This window comes from Capra hircus, chromosome 28 (assembly GCF_001704415.2).
Source record: "Capra hircus breed San Clemente chromosome 28, ASM170441v1, whole genome shotgun sequence".
NCBI lineage: Eukaryota > Metazoa > Chordata > Mammalia > Artiodactyla > Bovidae > Capra > Capra hircus.
In genome coordinates this window covers 18,239,405-18,265,606 of record NC_030835.1, presented here as the reverse complement: position 1 = coordinate 18,265,606, position 26,202 = coordinate 18,239,405, and the positions used below count along the sequence as shown (strand labels likewise).

Sequence of the window (26,202 nt, the reverse complement as noted above, 5' to 3'; positions counted from 1 at the left end):
AAAACAAAAAAACGAACACACACAGTCGCTGCACAGGCCAGGTGTGCGCTCGCTCCCAGTTCGCTGGCAACTTCCTAGTCCAGGTCCCGGCTCGCCCAAGCTCCTAGCGCGGCACCGACCGGAATCCGCAGACTAGAAGGAGGGAGCGAGAAACCTGGGGAGCACGAGAAGCGCTGGTCCGCTCCACCAGCCGAATGAGACCAGCTTGCAGGGGGTTGGTTACCGATGAGAATAGGGCTGAGTCTTGCACGTACAGTTTTCCCCGAGATCTTGGGATTCGCGGGTCTAGAAGATTTTTTTTTTCCTCTGTGTGTTGATGGTTGACGGGAGGAGTACGTAGCGATCTGCCTAATTTCTTTTTAAATGAATCACTGACATTCTCCCCAGACGGGGGGTCGACTGGGTGCGCTCGCCAGATTCCTACTCTGGACCCACCAAGGTGCCTTAAGGGAGTCGTTGGGCTACTAAAAATTAAAGCCCCTATTCCGCCTCTTCCGCGGTGGATGTGTACACGTCTCGCTGGTCTGTAGCTGGGTCCGGCACGGCTGACTGGGCTGAGTCTTCCTGGGGAGCAGGGTGGACGCATGGGAGCCATCCACCTCTCTCGCCCTCTTTCCGGAACCGAAGCACCGGGCTTTCGAGGTAGGGTGGGGAAAGGCCACATCCTGCAGAGTCCTCTGAGTTGCGGCTGAGAATGGGGCAGGAAAATTGGTGCATAAAGTGGACAGATGACGCAGCCGCCCCCCCCCCAACCTTCCGCTGAGGTGTTGACGTCCGCCGCCCTCCTGTCCGGCCCCCCTCCCCCGGCGACCTTCCCACCCCCGCCCCCCCCCCCCCAACTTGCAGTCAGAGATTCTTCACTCTGGAATTGATTCCCACGGCCCAAGCCCAAGTGAGGACTTGGTTTTAGCACATCCCGCCCCTCTCCTTTTTTCCCCTAGCCCTATGTTGTAAAGTTACGACATAATCATTTGATCCACGTTAATTATGATTTGGGCAGACTCTGGTATTTAAAGCAGTGTTTTGAAGTTGGAAGGTAATGATGGGGGAGGGGGCAGGCTGCTGAATGACCAACTTTGTTTTAAAGAGTACAGTTGGATGTGGGAGGTGCTGGGCTGGGGTGTTGGTTTCTGATTTTGGGGTGTTTGAGGGGACGTGATTGAAGGGTTGGGTGAAGTCTCTGTAAATGGCACATGGGCAGGACTGGGTCTTGGGAAGCTGTCTTTGACCAGCAGGGCAAGGATATAAGGAATAAATACCGAGATTACTGAGGGTGAGGGGCTGGGTAGGCAGGAGAAAGACAAGACTGATTGGCCTGGAGTTCTCCAGAGCTGCAGAGTAGGCTCCCTTGGGAGGCTGGGGGTGGTCCGCCTTGCCTGCTTAACAAAGCATCCAGCCTCCACCTTCCCCCAAAGAAACCCCAGGCCCAGGGCTTTGATGGATTTGGGCACGATCGGTGCCCAGCCAGAAATGGCCTATAATACTGGGCTTTGATTTCTCACTAGCAGAGTAGAACTGGCGTTGGAATTGTGCTCATTACTTAGCACAGCAGGGGTTGCCTGCCCACCAGCCTGGAGAGGGGCCAGCCAGTGGGATCAGCCTGCTGCCTTCCCTTTGCCCTTAGAAGCCTGCCTTTAAGACAGAGAACATGCCCCTTCCTCCTACACAGCCCTTGTACTCCAATGTACAGAGCAACTTTCAGAATATTCATTAGGTCTTCCCAGCGTCCCCTGTGAGCTCCATTGCACAGATGGGGGAAAAAAGGCCAAGATGATGCCTTTCCTCAAATCTTACCTTCACTTGACCACAGATTGCAGATTTGTATCCAAGGCTCCTGTTCAGTAGCCAGGCTGATTCAGTCCACTTTGAATTCGTGCTTATGGTCCCATCCACGGTCTTTCTTGGAAGTCTCTGAGCTCTCCTGAATGGGCAGGCACCTCTCTGTCCTTTCCCCTACTCCTATTCCCAGTGGATCTGGAAATGAGTTCCCTTTACAGCACTGAGAATTTTTTTAAGCCATAAAATTTGATGGTGGAGAAATCAAACCCAGAACCATAAGCCCCAGACTCTTAGAAGGAGATGTCAGCAAGTGACTGGCAGGAGAGGACACTTTAAAAGCTGAGGTTAACCCTGAGACTCTCCTGCCACCTATCCCTCAGCCTTTCCTAGAGCTATTAATGAGCCTTTCCTTGGCCTCTGGCTAGGATGGTTGAGAAGGAACCACGGTGTCATGATAACGCTTCTTTTTAAGGTGCAGTTAAAATCGGAGTTTTCCTAGTGTTTTTGCTGTGTGTGTGTGTGTGTGTGTGTGTGTGTGTGTGTGTGTGTGTGTGTGTGTTGGTGGTGGCCTGTCCTTGTCTTCCTGTTCAGCTCAGTCGTGTCTGACTCTTTGCGACCCCATGAATCGCAGCACACCAGGCCTCCCTGTCCATCACCAGCTCCCGGAGTTCACCCAAACTCATGTCCATCAAGTCGGTGATGCCATCCAGCCATCTCATCCTCTGTCATCTCCTCCTCCTGCCCCTAATCCCTCCCAGCATCAAGGTCTTTTCCAATGAGTCAACTCTTCGAATGAAGTGGCCAAAGTACTGGAGTTTCAGCTTTAGTATCATTCCTTCCAAAGAACACCCAGGACTGGTCTCCTTTAGAATGGACTGGTTGGATCTCCTTGCAGTCCAAGGGACTCTCAAGAATCTTCTCCAACAGCACAGTACATTATACTAAATGCCAAGTTCACTTAAACAAATGGAAAATCAAGAGTGTCTTAATTCTTTTTCTCATTAAAGTGGGAGTACCACTGCAGGAGAGGAATTCTGTATGTAATTTCTCTCCCCATCCCACAAGCTGGGAATTCCATAGGACAAATTAATTCCCCTCTCTTCCAATCCACTTATTTAACTGCTGAAGCTTTGGGACAGGCCCTGACCTGCCCAGGACTACACTTGGACTCAGGAAGAGATCTGAGATTTGCACTCAGGCCTCATAAACCTCATTCTTGTCAGGGCTCCTTTATTCCACTTGGGCTGTAGACTGTCCGCGTGGGTCTGGGACTGAGATTTTGAAATCAAGGCCTGGCTAAGGCAGGCAGCTAAAGATGGAGTCGGTTTGGTAACTGAGTTGGACTGGGACTTGCAGGGGCAAGACTTGCAGGGAGCATGGACCTGGGAGAGGGCTGGGCCAAAAGTCAAGGTGAGACCCTGAGACCAGGCAAGTGCCCAAAAGTAGCTTCATCCCTGGTCTTCCAACACTGATCCTTCTCAGTAAAAGCCCCCACCTGCCCCAGTGAGATAAATCACAATCCAGGCTCCCTTGGTCTGCAGGACTGCATATTAGCATTTTAAAGCTCTGTACTGATTTGTATGGAGGCTTCCCTGATGGCTCAATGGTAAAGAATCTGTCTGCAATTCAGGAGCGGAGGGTTCGATCCCTGGGTGGGAAAGATCCCCTGGAGAAGGAAATGGCAACTCACTCCAGTATCCTTGCCTGGAAAATCCCATGGACAGAGGAGGCTGGCAGGCTACAGTCCATGGGGTCACAAGGTGTTGGACACTCATTTGTATAGCTGGAGGCAAAATATGTTTTTACATTTTTATTTTGAAGCTTTAGGGGCTCATCTCCTGCACCCATTTTGTTGTTGAATTTTTCCTGCACTGAGGTACTGTGACCTGTTCCTGGCTGTCAGAGAAGGCTGGCAGGTCTGCCTCCCACTTCCTTACCAGCAGTATCTTCTAAGGAGGGTTTGGACTTTGGCGATGAGGCTGAAGGGGAGGTGGATCTCTTACATTCCAAGTGCTTGGTTGGTATTTCTGAATGCCCCATCCTAGAGCCTTCTCCCGGGCCTGCTGGCCAAACATATGGTCATTTGAACCTTATGGCTGGGATTAGGGTAGCAAGGAACTATCTTGGAGCCCCCTGAGGCCTGGAGGAAAGGGTTAAGGAGCAGGGGGTCATAGGTTGGGATTTACGGGTTGCCTGTGGGGTTGGTTGTAGGGAGAAACTACTCTCAAGGCAGGGAGAGAAGGATTCAGACACTAAGACCAGGGCTGGCGCTTCTGGCCTCTTCTTCCTCCTCCTCCCCAGTTTCCTAAACAGCTTCCACAAATGGAATCTTCAAAGCTGTGAAGGCAAAATGAAACCAAACAAGTGTGTTCTGTGCTTTTCTGTTACTTTCCTTTTTTTAAAGGAAAACCTAAAATAGCGTAATTAGAATAATATGAGGAAGGGCTTTGCTCCTGAAGTTGGGGATGGGGCGCCACCTCCTGCCCCACCATGGGCCTGCGCTCAGCCGGGTGCCGCTGGAGCTTCGGGAGTTTACCCCCAACCTGACCGGGTGACCGAGGGCCACGTGAGCCCCTCCTCTGTGTTTTTTGAGAGAAGCCTGGCTTCCCTTTGGGAGTTGGGCGGGCGGCTGGATTGCGCTGGATTCGAACTCCGGCGGCCAGCACGAACCGCTCCAGTCACTGCGCCCCCTCAGGGCAGGCGAGTCCTCGCCGCGCCCTTGTCTCTCTGACCCTCCACTTTGGCGAGGCTAATGGCAGCGAAAACATTTGCTGAAGTGAAGGCATAAATCAGCCGCCTCCCCGCTCCCGCGACCCTACCCGCTTTGTTCCCTCTTCTTTATGTTCCGAAGCCCTGGGTTGCTGGAAGCTCCCGAATTTACCCTTGCGGACAAAGCGGCCCGGTTAGCATCTCCGGGGCTGGCGCTGGCGGGGCTGATTCAGCTCGCGGGTACCTGGGGGACGCACGTATCTCGGCACCGACACCAACGGCTCCCCCTTCGCTTCCTCTCCTGCGTACTCCCTGGTCCTCCTCGGCCCCCTTCCCACCGCCTCTACCCCGTCCCCTGCCGAGGAGCCGGGGCAGCTCTCGGGCCACGGCTAAGGAGTGAGCTCGCGGAGCTTCCTTCTCACCTCCCAGAACAGGCTGACCCCAGCGTCTCGCAGCTTCCCCGCCTGCTGCTGCGCGGCTCTTTTCGAGAAAGGCAGGCTGCGGTGTGAAAGTGTGCGTGGAAGAGTGGGTCGGGGTGGGGGTGAGAATGTATATGAAGGAGGTGGGCGGAGGTGGGAGTGTGCAGGGGGAGGTGAGGGTAGCTGTGGTGTTGCGTTGGGTGCTGGGTGTGTGGGGGGGGTGAAGCGTGCAGCAGGGATAGGGGGCGTGTCTTGCGTTGTGCCTTTTGCATTCGGGATGGCGGTGCGTGTGTTTGGGTTGGGGTGGTAATGCAAGTGGGTGCAGCTGTGGTGCGTTTGTGTGTAAACAGGTGTGTGTAGCATGGGGACGGTGAGTCACCACCATACTAGGGAAGCTCCGGTGTTCTTAGGAGGTGGGAACCCAGGTGAGTGAGATTTGATCCATTTGGTCTGCATGCCAGGTTGTGGCCTTGGAAGGGCAAGAAGCTCCGTCACTTGAGGGCAGGGGGAATGGATTGACCACAGGCCCTATAGCTAGCTAGACCAGGAGCTTGGGTGACTCCCCCCAGGAGGACAGGAGTCCGAGTCCTGGGGTCTCCTGCAGTCTGCTTTCTGAAAACAGTGGCAGGTCCTGTGGTTTGAAGGTCTGCTCTCTGCTCTGGGTCAGGTTCCTGCTTCAGTCCTCCAGGAGGAGTGGGGTCCTCGGGAATTTGCCAGGGAAGAAGCAAGCCGAGCTCGGATGAGTGGCATCGTCCATGGAGAGCAACATGGGCAGGCATGGCTGGGCCTGGGACTCTCAGTGGATGTAAAAGAGCATGCAGGCACATACAGACACATACATGAGCCCTGGACTCCACTGTTCTTCGTTTCCTTGGTCACAAAGGGCTCCCCTGCCATCCTTAACTCTAGGATAAGGTGTGCTGTTGCAGGCTAGAGAGACCTTTAGGAAAATCATAGTCCCACCGATAAACGTATTATTTAACAGATTATAAAACCCTCTCACAGGTAAGACCTCAGTTTGTCCTTGTAAGAACCCCACTGGGGAGGCGGGTGCCACTTAGGATGCGCACTTCAGACTTGGCTCAGAACCAGAGCAGCCCTGGCCCCAGCCCTCAAGGTGGTTGCTGTGTGTGAGGGATGCTGATGTCCACTCCAAAGATTGGTAAGTGACATTCCAACAGCCTCTGTGGCAAATGAGGCCAATGACACTGCAGCTGACCTTTGAATAATGTGGGGGTCGGGGCGCTGACTCCCCAGCAGTTGAAAATATCTTTGCTACATCAGCCTCAAAAATAAAGAAATTGACAAATGACTCACCCAAAAGCAGGAAGCTGAAATGGTTTGGATAGAATCAGGACTCAAAACAGTTCTTTTAATTCCACATATTGTAATCTCTAATCAAACATAAACTCACCCCCAAGCTTAAACATCTATAAAATGAAAATACGGGTACCACGTTCATTGAAAAAATATCTACATTTATGTGGACCCACACAGTTCAAGGCCTTGTTGTTCAAGGGTCAACTGTCTATTCTAGGAAGAGAGCCTTGGGGCTTCCTGGAGAGGGTGGTGTGAGCCAGACCTTGACTCTCTTTTTCAGGTCTTTCTAAGAGCATTGCTGAAGAGGAGACAGGTGGGGACAGGGGTGCCCACCTGAGATGTCTCCAAATCTTGAGAAGTTGGCCCTGCCAGCATCTGCAAGGGCCCCATCCTGTGTGGACACCAATTCTTGGTGAGCCAGACTTCCATCCTGGCCCTCCCAGGTTCAGCTGAAGGGGTGGTGCCTCTCTCAACTACCTCTGAGTAGTTGCAGCTTGGGGCTGGCACTTGAGAGGAAAAGATTTCTTATTCTTTGATTTGCTGTCTGTGGTTCTTGAAGATGGAGTGAGCCCAGAAAACACTTTTTAAGCAATGATAGGAATTACGTTGGGGATGGAGGTGTGGGAAGGTGTACTGTTTTGCCTTCTGCCAGGCCCCCACCAGAGGACACAGAGTGGAGTACAAGCGAAGGACAGAATCCTCAGCCCAGCTACTGCCATGAGCTAGTTGGAGAGGACAAGCTCAATTGTCAACACCTCTAGGAACCCCCAGCCCCTCCAACCCCTCTCCTCACGGAGGACCCTCAGGACCTCAGCTGCAGGTGCATGGTGTGGCCAACTGAGGTTCTGAGGAGACTAATATTGCCAGCATTGCCACTCACTAACCCTATGGCTTCGGGCAGCTCACCTAACTCTTCTTTGCCTCAGTGTCCTCACCTATAAAATGGGGGTAATGCTAGTTTTGTCTTCACAGGGTTGTCTTGGGGCTCACATGACCTGACATATGAAAAAGCACTTAGCCCAGGGCCTGGCACACAATGAGCTCAGGGAGCACTCCGGCACAGCCCTGCGATGCCAGAGACGACCGCCTCCAGGAGGCCAGGAGGTTCAGGGCCTGGAGTCCTGGCAATTCCTGCCCTAGGAGTTGGGAGGTTCTGGCTTTTGCTCTTTCTCTGCTCTGTGACCTTAGGCAAGTGATTTCCTTCTCTGGGTCCCCTCTGTAAATTCAGGATGGGGGAAAGGCGGAAGGATAATCCATCCTTAAGGGCTCTAGGATTTTTGGTCTGGTTCCATCTGAAGAGGCCCCAGCAAGAGACAGAGGTAACCAAGGCCCACAACCACTGTGTTTACAGAGGCCTCTCTCGAAAGTCAATATATTGACTAGAATGCCCTTGTGAGCATTATGCGGCCCTGGGTCTCTCTCTCTCTCTCAACCTATAAATCACCCTCTGGGACCTCAGTCCCTTTTTCCTGTTTCATAAGCATCTCCTGCCTCATAGACGGAGAACCCCAGATGCTACTCAGGGCTGGGGAGACAGAGAAGGCCCCCACTGTCAAAAGCACCCTGAGCATGTGAACAAAGAGGTACTTGCTCCCCCGACCCTGCCACCCCCACCAAGGCCAGGGAGGCCCTGTGTGGGGGTGTGGTTGGAAGACACTGTCCAGACCTGGCCATCCCACTCACTGTTTCATTTCCAGGGGTGGAGTGTAGTTGAACTCAGGATTGGGGGATTAAGAATCCTGTCCCCACACCAGGTATTGGAACACAAATACACTCAGCCCTAAAACTTGGTACACATGGAGGTTCATTTGATAGGAGGAAGTACTGGGTCAGAGGTGGGCAAAGCCCTGGCCTGACCCTTGGATTGGTTTGTGTTGCTTCTTGAATCATGAGTCATGTACCAGGCTTGTGGTGCTGGAGTGGGGTCTGGCATGATGTTTAGAGGGTGGGCTGTGCAGTCAGATTACTTGGGTTCAAATCCTGGCTATTCCAGCATTTGGCTGTGTATCCTGGAGCAAGGTACCTACCCTCTCTGAGCTTTAGTCTCTTCATTTGTAAAGGAGGAGTGATAACAGTGCCAATCCCATCAGATCCTTGTGGGGATGAATGAAATAATGTATGCAGGTGCTTTGCACATTCTAAAGCACTCAATAACACTCGCTGTCCTCCTCCTCCTCATTGTTGTTGGTGCCAAGTATCGAGTGATGCAACAGGAGGTCCTTCAGGTGTTGACAGAAAGCTCTTGTGGACCCAGGTGGTTGGTTAAGGAAGGCTTCCTGGAGGAGGGAAGGATGGGACTTAACTGGCCTTGAAGGATAAGCAGAGCTCAGGTGAACAAAAAGGGCATTCTTGGTATGGGGTGTGTATATTAAAGTGTGGGGTGGGAACGTCTGACGTATCCACCCATGAGATGGATTTTGAGTTCAGCCACCTGATCACCTGACAAAACAAGACTTCGGGAGCCAGGGGTCCCTTCCTGGTGGAAAGAGCCAAGGCTTTGGAATTAGAAGGATTTGACTCTTACTGAGTGGCAGTCCTGTGTGGCTGAACCTCCGTGTACCCTAGCATCCCCATCTGTGGGGTGGGGATGACCCCCCTGCCTTCCTGGGATGGTGATGTGACGTGAGATAGACATGCGGTCCTGGCACAGAGCAGGTTCCACTGATTTCCCGTGGCCTCCCTCCTGCTTGCCTCCCCCCCACCCCCAGTCTGGTCTCCCCCTGGCTGGGCCTGGGCCCTGCTTCTCTCCCTGTACATCTCTGGGCAGGGGTCAGAGAGTTCCTAGTGGTAGCTTCCTGGTTGACCAGAGAGGATATCAAGAAATATACCTAAGATCTGGGAGGAACATCTTCTGCTGAGATCACCCAGGAGCCTGCAACCCCCAGAGGCCTTGAGTAGCATTACTGGCGTCAGGAGACAGAGCTGAAGGCAAGCAGCTCTGTGATGCGATCAGAGGTGCCCGCCTTCCCAGCCTGGGCCTGGGCACCCATGGAGGATGAAGAGCTTACAAGAAGTTGAGCGGGGATTCTAGGAATGCTGTTCCTGGCTCCCTCCCCATCCCACCTTTGCTCATTCTGTGACACTCTGCAGGACAGAGTGAGACCCAGAGATGGGACTCAGGTGTGACATGTAGGGAATGCCTTATGGAGCAGCTTCCCACCCTTCGTTTTCCTTGTCATTCAAGCCAGGGCCTTGGGGGTGAGGAGGCAGGGTCAGTGAGTGGAGGCAGGATGAGGTTGAAACAACTAGATGATGGGAGAGCCGCTGCGACACGCCATGCCTAGGGAGACTGGGTATGATTTGGCTGATTTTGCTCAATCACGTGTCCCTGGTACACAGCACCATCCCAGGCACAAAGAGAGAGCTTGATAAACACTTGTAGGGCAGATGAATGAGGAATTCATGCAGGCCTTCCTCACTCAGGAGGTTGCTGTGACTCACTCCCTGCCACACTTTGGACTTGCTGCTGTTTTAGAAGAGTCTCGCTGCTTTGCTTGTAGCCCCCACCCCACCCCCGCTTTGCCTGCTTCTCTCCCTTCATTTTCTCCTGCTTTCCATCTTTGATCACTTACTGTGCATGGGGTATCATGGAAATCAGAGCCAAGTCTTCAGTGGTCAGAACCCTGAGGTAGGAAAGAATTTATTCATGAAATCCAGGGGAGCCACAAAGAATTGATCAAGGACTGCAGTCAAGTGCCCTTTGTGCCTGCGTTCAGAGGAAGCAGACTGGCAGACACTTGCTAGGCTGGTAAACGTTGTACTTACCTGCAAGGTGGCCTTCACAAGGCCCATCTGGCTGGTCCAGCCCTTTAAAGATGTTTGTTTCCAGTTTGCAGCCCCAAGCCCATTGAACATTCCCCTCTACCTTGCTGTCTAGTGGCTCAAGACAATGTCCGTTGCAGATACACTGGTCCTGAGACCTGGGAGTAGGCAAGGGCTGAGACGTATATCTGCAAGTTCGTTGGCAGGGTCTGCCCGAAGACCTCAGCCCTCCAGAAGAGCTGCCACCAGCATCTTGGCAGGAGCTGGGTTTGATGCAGGGAAGCAGTTTTGGCTGCAGAGTCTGGCTAAGGCATGCTCCCCCAGCACTACATCCGATGTTAACATTCAGAGAGCATCCCTGGGAGATTAAATACCCCCAGGCGCTTAGCTGAGGCAGCAGTAGTCCGAGCCCCACTGCCACCCTCACAGCTGGGCACCTGCTGGCTCTTGCCAGGAGTCCCCAGCACTAATCTGGAACTCCTGCCTGGCAGCACGAGGTAGCCAGAGCCGATCCACACATCTCATCCGGCTCCACTTTTTCCTGCTGGTGCAACCCCACTCTGTGCAGACGCACACATACAAAAAGAACTCAAAGTTGAGGATCAGGAAACCTGGATTCTAATCCTAGCCATACAGCTAATCTGCTGTGTGTCATTGAGCTAATCCCTTCCCTCTCTGGGCTTCAGTGTCTTCATCTGTCCAGTGGAAGATGGTCTGCCCTAGAATCAGTAAACTGAGTTCAAGTCCTGGCTCCAACAACTCACTCACTCCCCGAGCCTGCATTGCCTCACTGTGAATTGGGGCCTGATTGGTTGTTGTTGGGGGGATGAAATGAGACGGGGCATGGCCAGTAAAGGTCAGCTCCTTTTTGTTTCTACCTGGGAGGAAATCAATCTGCAAACCACTGAATACACGCCTCCTTTATTTCCAATATTACCCTATTGACACATCGAGTATTAGACCTAAGGTTCAGGATGGCCCACGGGGTTGACCTGATGATCTTCCTGGGGGTTACATCAAGAGGGAAAGCCTGCACTGTCATATGCATTTGGAAAGAGCACTGGACTAGGAGTCTGGAAGCTACAGCCCTGAGACCAACTCTGTCTTTGTGTGACAACCAAATCATTCGCCCACTCTGAGCCTCAGTTTACCCATCAGCAAAAGGAATAAAAGAAGCCGAATGCTAGGCAGGGCTCAGGGAGAAAATGCCTGGACAGGTGCTTTGGAAACTTCTCCAAACCCCAGGGGCTGCTGATCTGACTGGGAACGAGGTCCACACAGCAAGGTCTATCCCCAGGGGCTGTGTAGTACGTCCTGGGAGCTGCTTACTGTGGGGCAGGTAGGAGAGGGCCCGCGTTTCCACTTCCCTGGCTGGAAACTCCCGCTGCGGGTGGGCCCTGGCTATTGAGCTGGATGACAAGAGTTTGGGTCGCTTCCCATCCCTCTCTGCTCCATACTCCAGAGCTGGGGAGGCTGGGGTACCACGTCAGGGAAGGTTAGTGTCAGGCTGGGTTTGATGTGTCCGAGCCAGCACGCCATCTGCCATGCCCACTAGAAGTTACGTAATCCCTCGGCCGACTGCCTGTTCTTAGAAAACAGGGCAGGCAGGACCAGCAGAGAGTGGAGGTTAGTTTTCTTCCCTACGCTTTGTTCCCTCACAGCCCATCACCTTCCTGGACCCATCTTCATTCTCCGAGTTGTTTTCATACTGTCCAGAGCCTGAGACATAAATGCTGGGACTGAGCCAGGCTGAGGTTGGAGGGGGATGAGGCAGTCCTTGAGGGCTGCTTGCTGCCTGGCCTGGGGGCAGCCTGCTGGAGCAGTCCTTGCAGCCTCTCACATCTTTCCTCTGCTGAGCTCAGGCGGAATGAACTGAGGAGGGCAGCTCAGGGTTCAGGAAAGTAGGGGCAGACCCTCCCCCCAGTTCCTACAGAGGTGTTCCTCTTCTAACACCTTATCAAATATTAAGCATTTTAATTGTATCTAAATAACAGCTAGATAATGCTACCCATGTATTGCTATGGCCTTTGTAATCACTGAGACCCAAAATTCAGTCCTGTCTTTTATTTGCTAGCTGTGTGATATTGGTAAGGCAGCTTCACCAATGTTGGCCTCAGTTTCCTTATCTATGAAATGGAAATGATAAAGCAATTCATTCACTTATCACTGAATGATAAAGGGGTTCATATCAGTATCCTGAGGATCAAATCAGACAATAATGCATGTAGAGGACAGAGAGAGCATTCAATAAGTGGTAGCTGTCATCATTGGTATCCAATTCCAGCCTTTTTGAAGAAAATTATACATAATGACTAAATCTTTTTTATTCTAGAAAAGCAAAGTTGGTTCAAGACTAATCCATTAATATTAATAACGTGCCAAATTAGTATCGTATACCATATTAATAAATCTAAGGAAACAAAATCATGTGATTATATCTATAAATGCTGAAAATGCCTTGGACAAAATTCAACACTTATTCATGATATAAACATTCAAGAAAATAGGAATGAAAGAATAGTTTGGGCAGGAGAAGAAGGGGATGACCGAGGATGAGATGGCTGGATGGCATCACTGACTCGACGGACGCGAGTCTGAGTGAACTCCGGGAGTTGGTGATGGACAGGGAGGCCTGGCGTGCTGCGGTTCATGGGGTTGCAAAGAGTCGGACACGACTGAGCGACTGAACTGAACTGAACTGATACACTGATATGTTGTTGCTGTTTAGTTGCTAAGTTGTATCCTACTCTTTTGCAGCCTCATGGACTGTGGCCTGCCAGGCTTCTGTCCCTGGGATTTCCCAGGCAAGAATACTGGAGTAGGTTGCTAGTCCCTTCTCCAGGGGATCTTCCCCACCCAGGGATCAAACCCATGTCTCTTGCGTTGCAGGTGGATTCTTTACCACTGAGCTACCAGGGAAGACCCATATATATATCCTGATCCTAAAGCCAGTATCTTGTTTAATGAGAAAACAATAAAACCATTTTGATTAAGATCAGTATAAAGCATGGACACCCACCATTTTTCTTACATCCAACACTGCTAGAAGTATTAGCCAATGTAATTAAACAAGAGAGATCAATTAGAGGCCCAAGAATGGATAAAGAAGTAAAACTATCTCTACTGATATTAAAACATACTGTAATCCCTGTATAATTAAAATAATGTGAAACTTGTTGCCTGAATTGGCAGATAAACCAGTCGAAAATGAGAGAAAGCCCAGAATTAGACCCGTATGCTTATGAAAATATAGTATATACAGAGGTGACATCCTAGACCACCGGGGTAAAGACAGACTTTTAAATAAATGCTGCTTGGACAACTCAGTTGCCATTTAGAAAATGATAATCTTTGATCCATATTTTACACCAAAGAGAAAAACAAACTCTACATGGATTAGGAATCTAAATGTAAACAGAGGTATCACACAGGTAGTACTAGATGGAAATTCAGGTGAATTCTCTTTAATGTTGGGGTGTACGGATGCGTGCATACTCAGTTGTGTCTGACTCTTTTTGACCCTATGGTCTGTAGCCCGCCAGGCTCCTCTGCCCATGGGGATTCTCCAGGCAAGAATACTGGAATGGGTTGCCACTCCCTCCTCCAGGGGATTTTCCCCACGCAGGGATTGAAACTGCATCTCCTGTGTTGGCAGGCAGATTCTTTACTACTGAGCCACCCGGGAAGCCCAGTGTTGGGGTAGGGGAAGGCTTTCTATGACTCTAAATCCAGAGACAATAAAATTAAAACTTGCTAATTTTTATTAGATAAAAATTTTTTTTTAATTTACAATTAAGCACCCTAAGGAAAGTCAAATACAAATATTTGACAAATGAGGAGGAAATGTTCATAATATATGCTACAGACAAAACACTAATATCCCTAATACATAAAACACTCTTAAATATTGAGGACCAAAAAACTTGATTATAAAGTAGGAAAAGGGGACTTCCCTGGTATTCCAGTGGCTGACTCCACACTCCCAACATTGGGGGCACAGGTTTGATCCATGGTCAGGGAACTAGATCCCACATTCTACAACTAAAGATCCCGTAACTAAGACCAGGTGCAATGAAAATTTAAAAAAAAATTTTTTTTAAGTGGGAAAAGACATGAGCAAATAATTCACGAAATAAGATATTAACAGTGACACTCAAACACTTGGAAAAAGATGTTACAACTCATTCATATTTAGAAGCAAATTAAAACAACTCTGAGATACCACTTCTTACAAGACTAGAAAAAATGAAAAATTGTGACCAAACATTCCACTGGGGAGGCAGTGGGGAACAGGCACTTTCAGACACTGCTGTTGGAAATGCAAATTGGTATAGTCCTTTGGAGAGCTAATACAGCAATACTTGACAAACTTCATATATGCTTTATTTTTTGGCCAAACAGTCCTACTTCTAGAAATCTACCCTTAAAGTACACTTTTATCAATATAAAAATACTTATGCTCGTGGTGAATGATTGCAGCATTATTTGTAATTCCAAAATGTTGGAAGTAACCTGAACACCCTGGTAGAGGAGCTGAATAAACTATGATTCAGCCACATATTGGAGTACTATGCAGCTATAAAAAATGATCCTAAAACTCTCTAAGAACTGATATGGTGAGATTCCTAGGACATACTGACAAGTAAAGGTGAAAAAAGCAAACCACAAAATAGCATCTAAAGGCTGCTCCTTTTCATGTAAGAAAGAAGTAGGTATAAGACCAGGCTGGACCCATATCTCTTTTCTCCATCTTTTTTCATGGCTTCTTGACAGCGTTCTGTTTGCTCATCAAATGCCCAGTTCCTGTCTGCTTAAATATCTGGGCAGTGATCCCTGCATGGGGAGACAGATTTCCTGTGCTGTCCTCGAGGAAGATAGAGAGGAGAGGGGCAGGACCCACAAGCCGCCTGAATTGTGACTACTGGCTCTATGTGGTCCTGCAGCCCCCTGGGACTCACTTTCCTCTTCCACTGAATGGGGGATAATGAATCCTACACCATTGGCTACACAGGCAGGAGGTGGGACCAACATAATTATTCATATATGCAAAGGGCTTTGCATGATGTGGAATATGTTATTTATTATCTACTTCCATAAGGCTCTGTACCTTGCTCCTTGGGGCTCAGGTGGGTATTAGATCCTCTTTTCCAGTCCCTTGTGACACACATGTGTGTGCACACACACTCCATTCTGTACTGTACACCCCCACTCAGAGCTGTGGAAGATGTGGAGGTGGTTGCTTAATTTGTTGTTTCCTTTACCTGTGAGGGTCCTCTCCGCATACTCTCCACTGCCCATCATGTGTGTTTCAGGCCCTCTGGGCTCCCAGCCTCCCTCCTGCTCTTGGGCTTGCTCTTTCGTCCACATTGGCCAGTTTGAACCCATTGTGCTATTTAGTTCTTAAAGATTGAAGGCAGGAGGAAAAGGGGATGACAGAGGATGAGATAGTTGGATAGTATCACCGACTCAATGGACATGAGTTTGAGCAAGCTCCAGGAGATGCTGATGGACAAGGAAGCCTGGTGTGCTGCGGTTAATGGGGTTGCAAAGAGTTGGACACGACTGAGTGACTGAACTGAACTGAACGTCTCTGGGAGGAAGACCCTAGCAAAGGAGCAAAATGGGGCTTGGAGAAGTGAAGTGATCCCTGCTAATCTCCCAGCTTTGGTGTCAGAGCCCAGTCTAGATCTAACCTTAGCCTCTGGACTCCAAATCTAGTGCTTCTTCCAGGATCCCTCTCTGCATCCACTCTTCAGGGCTGGGACCAGGTTTTATCCTCTGTGTACTTCCCTGGATGTCCCAGTGAGCACTGGCTGCTTAATGATAATTCATGGAGTGATTGGTGAGTAGACAGAACTTGGAGCTGCTTTGTGAAATGCAGAATCTTCTAGCCATGTGATTCTGGCCTCACTAAAAGGGCTTTTCTCACATGTTCCTCCCTATGCACCCATATAGTCATATGTTCATATGGGAGCATGGGGAGGAGCCTGCAGGGGGCTGTCTGTGCTCCTTGGGCCCCCTGCAGGTCCAGTGGTCTGGGGGGAAGGGGCCAAGCCAGACGTCAGTCTCTGCAGAGCAGGAGGGGCTTTGGGCAGGCAGTGGAGGGTGTAATTGCCGGAAGGTCATGGTCTGAGCCCTGAGAACTCTGCTTGCCAATCAATAAGTCATTTATTATGCCCTTGACAGCATGTTCCTCTGCCCCACCCTGGGTTCTTGCAGCTTGCAGAGGGAAGGGCAAGGCCAGCAGAGAGTCTGGCCTCTCCAGGGAGAGGGGCTGCTGGGAGCCAGAAGTAAACCATCCTCCCATCTCCTCATCACAGCCCACTGGACCAGAGCGGCTGCCCAAGCCCTCAGGCATCCTGATCACTGCTGAAGAAAGCTGGCTGAATGGAAGTTCCCAGGTACTTGGGCATCTCTGTCTCACTGCCCTGGACTTCCTTTCCAAGGCTCCTTTCCAGGAATTGTAGTGCTTTCAGGGAGGGTGCAGTCCTAGGAACCACAGCCTGGTAGACCTTAGAAAGGGTCTCATGAAGGCCCAGTGTCCTCTTAGCTTGAGCAGGAGCTGGTGGTGTGAATCAGGCACATGCTATTTTCGGCTCTCCGGCCCACCACATGGCAATATGGTGTCCATTGCCCACAGGTGTGGAGTACTGCATGCAGAAAGCACCTTCACAAATGAAGCTGAGCTTCTCAACAACCTCAGGATGTCATCCGGCTGAGCGCTTGCACCCCCGGCTTATAGCTGGGGGATCTGAGGCAGAGGTTCAAGGGGTTGACATGCCCATGTCATCTCTGGACTGGCTTGGTTGCTGCCTGATTTTCCACCCTTACCAGCCCTTCTCCACTCTTAACGTGGCTGAGAAAGATTAACAGGCATTCTAGATTCTTCTAGATTGTCCTTCCAGGGCAAAAACCTGTCTTACCTCCAGGTTTTAGCCCAGGAAATTCGGCAGATCAAGAGGAGCTATCAGGGGTTTAGCAGTATGCCAGGCTTCTCTGGTCCTTCAATATCTCCCGAAGTTTGGGCATATCCATTGAGTCGGTGATGCTATCTAACCATTACAGTCCATGGGGTCGCAAAGGGTCGGATATGACTTAGCGACTAAATAACATCAGTGCTTTAGCTCTTGTTGGCCCAAGAGGGTAGTGGGCACATGCTGTTTAGGAAACAGGAACTCTCCTCACGCCTCACTGCATGGCCTGGGAGGGAAGCTGCTGACACAGGCCCTGGCCTTTCAAAGGTGGGAATGAGGGCTGAGCAAGAACAAGCAGTGGCTGCTTTCAGTGGTGTGTCCACGGAGTGACTCAGTGGCCCAGCTTGCCTCTCCAGGCAGGGATGTTCCAGAAACAGCCAGCCACCTTCTCTCTGCCCACACTGCCCTCTCCTCGACATCCCGCCTCTGATCCTGAGTGCCTGGGCTACCCACCCCCTGCCCGGGATATACCGTTTCTTCCCTTGTGTGTTCACCAATGGTGGACAGCAGAGATCAGCCTTCCACACAAGGGAAATTCCAGATCCCACTAAATTCTAAATTCCAAATTCCACCGCCTTATCTGGCACCATTCTTTCTGACCTTTGATGGGCTTCCTGGTGTGGGAGGAAGGACCTCCCCACCCTCAGAGAGACAATGGGGGGTCTACTTTCCTGCCACCCAAGCCCACCCCACCTACCCGACCCTCTCCCCGCCACCCCACAGTGTGTCATGACCTTGTACTGTGGCTGGAACACACAGGTTGTTGATAACAGAGAAAAAGAGCAGAAGGGAATTGGGGGGAAGGGTGGACACTGGGCCTGACAGTGACTCATGTTGGAGTCATGGTCCTGTTTAACCCTTTGTGAACTGAGATACCACACCAGTTGCTACCTCTGGCTAAAGCCAGAGTTCCCCCATCTGTTACCTAAGGGGGCTGGACCAGGGAACTCAGAGGACCCTGTCAGCTTTCAGGTGTACGTTCTCTAAAATCTGCGCGTTCCAGCCACCTGCTGAATTTCCCGAGAACCCAAGGAGGGCGGCTGTGGCACCACTCGCCTCCCCTCAGCATTTCCTGCCTGAACAGGTCATGTAAGCAGGGGGTCTGGTGAGAGTGTGGGTCTGCAGCTGACAGGAGACGCAGCTCCCACGTCAGTAAACATGCCTTGTACAGGATGCTCTCACCACTGACGTCCACGTGGTGTGCTCCTTCCTGTCGTCTGGGTCCCAGCTGGGATGTCCCTTGCTCAGAGGGTCCTTCCACACTGCCACCGCTCTGCCTCGTTTACTTTTTTCTTAGTGCTTATTACCACTGGGGATTACGTTTTGTGCATGTACTTATGTGCTTGCTGGTTCATCACCTGGCATCCCTCCAGCATGTCAACTCCATGAGGGTAGGGCCATGCCACTCTCAGTACTGTGCCCTCCAGATCCGGGACAGTGCCCGGCACAGACACAGTGCCCGGCACAGACTGGACCCTTGATGTCCAGGTGCCCAGTGAATGAATAGCTGGGGCTGTACCTAAGAATCGCCTCAAGGTTTTTTCCAAAATTTACATGTGCGGCCTTTGCCCCTAGCGACGCTGGCTCAGGAAGTCTGGGCATATGAATTTAGACAGAGCACCCCAGGGGATTCAGATGCACGCCCCTTGCTTGGTTCTTAGCCTTGGCTGATCAGTGGGATCACGGCTGCCTGGTTCTCACCCAGAGATTCTGGCTTACCTGGACTGAGAATCTGGCCTGGCCATTCTGTGCTTTAAAAGCAATTCCATTGGTTCTGTTGTACTGCTAATGTAAAGGCCTCAGAACCCTATTTTCTCCGAGGCCTCTCGGATCCAAAGGTCCGCGATTCTTGGAAAGCCCTGCAAGGTTAAGCCGCACTTTCTTCCAAACCTCCAGTGGGGGTCAGCTCCTTGTCCTACCCTCCTGCATAGATAAGAAAGTGATAACCCTGCTTGACCCTCGTGGATGAGTTGGGAGCGTGGCTGGGGACCCCACAGTCCCTCTCCAGTGACTTCCTAGGAGTGACTGGTGGCTCTCTGCACTGTCCCACCTCCTTTTCCTGGCAAGATTTCGGCTGAGCTGTGTTGGAACCTGTCTCTTCCTCTCCCCTGATAGCACACAGTTTTAAATAAGATCTTCATTTACCAGAAGTTCACACCACAGCTTATGTGTTATATGAGAAGCAGCAATCTTGTGTTCGTGGGGAAATGCTCTGGGACGCGATCAAGGGGGGCTGGCGGAGGAGAGCTACTGCAGAGGGGGTGCAGGAGGGAGGAGGAGCCCAGGGAATCCGAGCTGGCGCCCGCCCCAGCCCTGGCAGTGCCATGCTCCTCTGGGCTCCGTGCAATGGGTGGGGGAGGTGCCACCACTCTGCAAGCTGACCTCATGGCTGCTGGGGGGTGGGGAGGGAATGTCCTGTCCACACCCGCTCTGCCAACTGGTGCCCACAGGTCTGCTCTGGGTCATTTATGTGTCTTCCGTTGGTTGCTCTTGCTGTTGACGTGTCAGCCGCCTCCCATCTTGCCTCAAAGACTGGGATAAGGAAGGGGTTTGGTGGCCACAGACAGACACCACCCCTCCCCCATGGCCATCCCTCCTCCCTTCTTCTCAGTCCAGACTATGCAGCATCTAAATCAATAAACAAATTCCAGTTGCACAGCACTTAAACATTTCCGGGGTTTTTTCCATGCAGTCTTCCCAGCTGCTCTGTGAGGTGGGTGTGATCACCTTGCTTACGCAGGGGAAGAAACTGAGGCGGGGGTGGGGGCTTTGAGTGCCTCTACAAAGCAAAGCTGTGACCTTGTGCCGAAGATCCTTCTCTGCTCTGCCTGCACCTGGAGGGGACTGGAAAGCAGGGCAGGGCGCTGTCGCATCTCAGTGGTCCGTGGTGTTTTTAATCCAGTGGCGTTTGCTTGTTCTGCTGGTGTGAGAGCTGACAGACCAAGGATCAGGTACCAGAGTGCCCTGTGCCCTTGAGCAAGGCTGCTTTTCCCTCTGGGCCTCGGTTTCCCCAAAAGTGAACCGAAAGAATTGGAAAAGGTAGTCTCTTGGGGAGGTGCTGCCCTTCAGCTTTCCCTTGAAGGTGTTCATGTGCCCTGGCAGGGGGGAGATGTGGGGAGAGGGTCCTGTGGTGGCCCTGTCGCAGGGTCCATGGTACAAGGCCAGTGTGCTGGCAATAAATATTGAGCTGACAGATGCTAAGCCGCATCCCCAGCCTCTGAATAAATAAAAAGTTGCCCAGAATAACAGCCCGGAAAATGCTGGGGCTCCAGCCAGCTCTCACCTTCGCCCCTCCCACTGGCTGTGCCTTTGTGCCTCCCCTGCCCCCTCCCTTGTCCATCACTCACTCCAGCCCCAAAGGCGGGCATTGTCCCAAACTGGCTTTAGCTCATGGCCTGCCCCCTACCCCACCCCCAGCTGCCGCAGCAGCTAATGAGGACCAGGTCCTGAAGATGACAGCTGGGGGACAGGCCAGCCAGGCCCTCATGGGGCTGGGGTCAGGAGTACACAGGGGAGCATGCCTTTAATCCCCAGTGCCAGCCAGCGGCCTTTCTTTGTGGATACACCCTGGCATATCTGGCCCCCACCCTGGGAGATGGAGTAGCCAGAACCCAATAGGAGGCTGGTCCACTCACGACTTCTGGCTGAGGCCACCAGGATATTAGGACCAGAGCGCACATAGGTGACCCCGGGGTGTTTCCAGATAGATGGCTCACACTTGGTTTGATGTTTCTCTGATATGTATATGAGTGTTTCCTGTCCCCCACCTGTTGGATCAAGTGTCAAGTTACGGCATATTAGAGCAAAAAAGATGTCTCCCTCATTTTACAGAGAAAGAAACTGAGGTCTCAAGGTAGTGACGGGATGGTGAGGACACCTACCCAGGGTCATACCTGCCCAGACAAATGACAGCCTGGATTTGAACCCACAGCTAGGGTCTCTGCCCTTAACCCCACTGACTGCCCTTCTCCGGGGGCCTTCGTTGGGGCCCCACAAAGATGACGCCTCATCCTTGGGGTTTAGCCCAGCCCCAGAGGAGAAAGTCCAGGCCAGGCCGTCAGGGCTCCTTGGTGCTGTGTGCTTGGTTTATGGCCTACTCTGGGAAAACATTGCATCATCAGAAAACCTGCTTTCCACTCTAGCAGAGGGGCCGCTGCATGTGGGGAGCCAGTGCTAAGAAGCAAAACCTCTTGCATGGGGTTTCTTTGGCTTCCAAGCTGTGTGAGAACCAGTGGGGAAGCCTCCTGGGTGGAGAGACCAGACAGAACAGAGCCCCCTTGCGGGTTTCCACAGACATGTCTACAGAACAGAGCCCCCTTGCGGGTTTCCACAGACATGTCTACAGAGGATGCCCGTAGGGCAGTGCAAGAGCCGGTGGGGCTTTTAATCCCCATTCTACAGGTGAGAGCACCGAGGCATGGCCAGTCAGGAACTTGGTGGGAGTCTTACGATCCAGCCAGTTCTGGGCTGCAGGGTCTAGAGACTCACCTCAGTGCCCCTTCCCTGTTCTCTCGGGGAGGTCCCAGGGCCAGTCTGAACAAGTAGGGCTTAAGAGCCAGGCTAGAGGGGGGAAGACTTGCTTCTAGACCTCCTCCCAGGCAAGGCCAGAGTCCCATTGATTCCGTCTCTTCTGGCCCAGACCAGACCTGCATGGCCCCCTTCCTCCCCAGTGCCCAGGGTGCCTGCCCCTCCCCCTCCCGCGGCAGCTGCAGGGCCCCTCTGCTGCAGGACTCCTGCCTTGCTGCTGCCGCTGCCTCTGACATTCCGCCCCAGAAGATAAGGATCCTGTCTGGCGCCTGAGTGCTTTTTTTCTCCTGCTTTCCGAATCTGTTCCCTGATTATCTGCAGACAGCCCCTCACTAGGGGGGGCCACCTGGGAGGGGGCTCAGAGCAGAGAGAAAGGCATGGGGGAGGAGGGAACCAGGAGGCCTGCAGCCACCCATCTGGGGTCGTGGCAGCCATTGACTAAGCCCCCACTGCGACCTGAGCACCCAGCTCAGGGGAGAGCTTAGGACTGCTTTTTCTGGGTGGAGTGACCCGCTTGAGTGGAAAGAAGGGGTATGCGAGCTAGGGCCCGGGATAGGGACAGAGGGTGGGGTCACTGTCGTGGTCAGCGTTCCTCAGCATTGGGCCTGGACAATACCCAGAGGGGATGTGGTGGAGGCTGCAGCCAGCCAGACGGCCACATCCTGTGGGAGACGCTGGCCCTTCCCAGGCCAGACAGGGTCTAAGGACACTTAGGGACAGGAGAGGGAGGGTGCTGGAGGGCTCCCAGAGCCCGGCCTCCAGCTCCGAGGACTAGTGTCAGAGAGCAGCCAGGCTAGCATGGCCCCCCGGCCTCAGCCTGAAGAGGAAAGGCATCCCGCTTCCCTGGTGGCTCAGACGGTAAAGAATCTGCCTACAATGAAGGAGATCCAGGTTCGACCCCTGGGTCAGGAAGATCCCCTGGAAATGGCAACCCATTCCAGTATTCTTACATAGAGGATTCTGTGGACAGAGGAGCCTGTCTAGCTATAGAACATGGGGTCGCCAAGAGTTGGACATGACTGAGCACCATCACAGAAGCCCAGCCTTCTCAGGCCAGGGCTTCCCTGGAGAGCATCCGGTTATATCAAGCAGTGTCCAGACAAGGAGACCATTCAGAAAGAGAAGGGATTGGGCTCATCTCACCCTCTAGCAAGTCAGATGCGATTCCATCTTCCAGGGGTCAGGAGTCTGCATTGCGGGCCCCACTTACTGGGATTTGGGAGCCTACACTTTACTGCTAACATACTGTGTGATCTTGGGCAAGTTCCTTTCCCTTTCTGGGCCTTCACATTCTTCCGCTATAAACTGGGGAGGCAGCCTATGTGGAATGAGGACACACAGCCTTCTCTCAGTGGGAACGGGAGAGGACAGCAGACGCCTGGGTTCACAGACCTCGCTTCTCTGTCAGACCTCCAAGGGTTCTTGTGAAGAGTGAATGAGATGTAGGAGGTGATACCCTGGCTTGGAGTAGGTGCTCCCTAAATACAAGGATGGCCAGCTGTTAGCAGCACAGGCTGGGAAACCCAGGACTGGCACAGCTGCTGCAGGAGCCTGGGCTGTGGAGTGTCAGGAGGCTGAGGGGCCAGCCTTCTCTCTTCATGAGTATTTGCTTGTGCAGGCTTTGGAAAAGGCCCCATACCTTCCTTGCCCCCGGCCTCCACTCGCCATCCCCTCCCCCACACCCCTAAAACCATTTGGGGGAGGGGAAGCAATGCAACATCATTTTTTATGGCTTCCTGGCCCCAGAGCCAGAGGGCTGAGGATCTGGTGGTGTGGGCTGGATTCCTGAGCCTCCCCCTCGGAGCCTTCAGCTCATAAATATGAAGCCCAGGGCTGGGAGGAGCTGGCCGTTAAGCTGTCAGCGAATTGCCCACTTAGAAAGTCGTAAAGCATTTCTCGGAGCTCCTGGGAGCTGGCCCAGGTCTCTCCCACCTCGCCCTGATGGGCAGTGGTCTCCTCTTCTGAGTGTGCTGGGCTCCCTCTGCCCAAATCCCCGTTTAAACTCGCCAGTCACTCCCACCACTAGCCTTGCCTTGGTTTTTCCTCTGTGCACAGGAAGTCTGGGGAGATGGATGGGGAGGCCCAGGCTCAGGGGTCCCTGGGGGCTCTTTGAAGTTCAGTGGAGATTTCAAGAGGTCGTAGAGGGTTCTGCTCCTGCATTTCTCTTCCTGAGAACAGGGAAACCCCCATTATTTCTAATTCCCTTCTCTGTGCCTAGCCTAAGTGGATCCAGAACCTGCCCCAAGGACCTCTCAAAATTGCAGTTAGGGAGAGAAGGTGAATGCCTAGGAAGAGAGAGCTCACATTTTCTGTAGCTCAGAGGAAGAATGTCTCCAAGGCTGGGATGCAGGAAGGCTTCCTTGAGGAAGCAGGTATGTGGGGGCAAATGGGGTGGAACACAGCTCAGAGTCAAGGCAGAGGCCAAGTAGCCAGCATCTGAACTTGGGGGCTACGGGGAGCTTTGTGAACACATCCCCTGAGGATCCCCTGTCAACTTGTGCTTGTGTGGACGGGTTCTGGCAACAGCCTAGGCTCAAATGCCACCTTCACTCCTTAGCCGTGTGTCCTGGAACAGTCAGCTTATCTGAGACTCATCTTCAACCTTGAAATGTAATTAAGAGCGATCCACTCCATAATGAGTGGATCAGGGGTCTTTGGAGTCTGGTAGACTGGATCCCAAACTCAGTTCTGCCTCTTACCAACCATGTAACCTTGGTGGTTAGTTCACCTCTCGAGGCCCCAGTTCTCCCATTTGTGAAACGGGGGTGAGAGTAGTGAAGATTTGATGTTAGCTGTTAACAGGCACAGTATGTCCACAGCGGCTGGCGCAGAGTAGATGCAGGGTCAAGTGTGTGTTGGGAGCCCCTGCCTCCAGCCTCACTCAGCCTATAGGTTCAGGAAGGGACAGCTTTATCGGGAGCAGGAATGATCTTTACCAGGGCTTCTTAAGTCCTTTTTTCTTTCTTAAGAAACGTTTAATGCTTACCCTAAGGCAAGGTGAAAACTAAAACGCCAGCCAGTCCACTTCCCTGGTTTGTGGCAAGGGGGTTGGGGGAGGAGGGATGGTAACCTGAGCTGGTTAGGCTGGGGAAGGTGGGGAGAGGCCCCTGTCGGGCAGGTAATTGGGGATGGAGGGGCCTCCTGTCTTTTCCCACAGCGGGCTGGGAGAGACCTGGCTTCCACTGCTTCCTCGCCTCATTAACTTCACCACAAATAGCCCAACTGCCCTGTAACTCCCTCAGGCAGAAATCAGGGGCTGTTCAGAAACTAAATAAATAGGAGAGTGATCATTAAAAATAAGACGGCACTGGTGACCCCCACCCCAGGTGGAAAACCTGCTTCCTGCTGGAAACCCCAGTCTTGGGGCCATTTGGAGTCCTGGGAAGGGACTGCTCAGGAAGCTGAGGGGTAGACTTGTGGAGAGTTCTGACTACTACAGAAAGGTGCAGACACCCTTCTCGTGCCTGCCCGGGGAGCAGGGGGGCAAAACTGTCGGTGGGTCACTTCCAAGCTGCTTTTGTCTTCCCTGGGCTTCCAGTGACGCCAGGCTTTGCATCTCCACTCTTTCCCTGCCGCCCCTCCCTACCCACCTTGACCTTGCCAGCTCCACCTCTCCCCTCCCCAGCATCTTCAGTCTCCAGCTGGGCCTCCTCCAGCTCAGACTTAGAAACTGAGACCTGAAAGCTTGTTTCCCTGCCCTTGAGCTGCCCTGGATGGTCGCTGGTAGGGGAGAGGGGGTTTCAAATTTGAGTAGCCTGTCCACCAGGCACCGCAAACCCTACTCTCTGTTCCCAGGGTGGCTATAACCCAGGAGGAGCGTCCTCTCAACTTGCAGACACCTAGCAGTCCGGGGTTCACAGGGCAGTGATGACTTCAGGGGGAGCAGAGTAGGCTCTGGGCTTCCCTGGTGGCTCAGTGGTAAAGAATCTGCCTGCAGTGCAGGAGACCTGGGTTTGATCCCTGGGTTGGGAAAATCCCCTGGAGAAGGGAATGGCAGCCCACTCTAGCATTCTTCCCTGGGAAATCCCACGGACAGAGGAACCTGGTGAGTCCATGGGGTTGCAAAGAGGCGTACATGACTGAGCGACTAAACCACCACCAGCAGGGTGGGTTTTAGCTGCATCTTGGGAAGGGAAACCCCTTAGCAGGGTCAACAGAGACCCTCCCCCCAGCTGAGCCTAATCATGGGGGAGGGGTGCTGAAGCAGCAGCAGCTTGACTGAGGCTGACTGTAGCCGTCTTGTCAGCAGGGCGGTGGGACAAGGGACAGCAGACCGAGAGTCCCCATCCTGCTGAGCAGTGAGGAGCTCCTCCCTCCATCCACTGTGAGTCACCAGGCTGCCCGATCACTTCACTTGCACCCCCACTGTCCTTGTTGCTACCCATAGGAGCCTGAGACTGACTGAGGATCCCCGAGAAGTGTCCAGCTCAGGGCTGGTAATTCATTGTTAGTGCTCAGAAGTGCACGCCTGCCTCTCCCGGTGCTCACACTAGTATTTGGTGCAAAGCTGGACTCCACCCCATCCCACCCCGTTCTTTGTTCAGCAGCACAAGAGCAGGGCTCCTCAGGTGGGTGGTGGGCAGCAGGCTTCTGGGCTATGGGTGGTCGCGAGTGCCAGACGGTTCCTGGGTGAGCCCAAAGCCCAGATTTCTCAGGTCAGCTTCACAGGGTTCTGCCCTGTTTTTGCAGGCGCACCCTGTACATAGGGCTGC

General features: G+C 52.5%; 1 protein-coding gene across 2 annotated transcripts in view; it reads left to right on the top strand.

The window, feature by feature from the left end:
• UNC5B (unc-5 netrin receptor B) overlaps positions 1–26,202 on the top strand; it is an 88,420-nt gene that overhangs the window by 914 nt on the left and 61,304 nt on the right. The window lies entirely within an intron of this gene.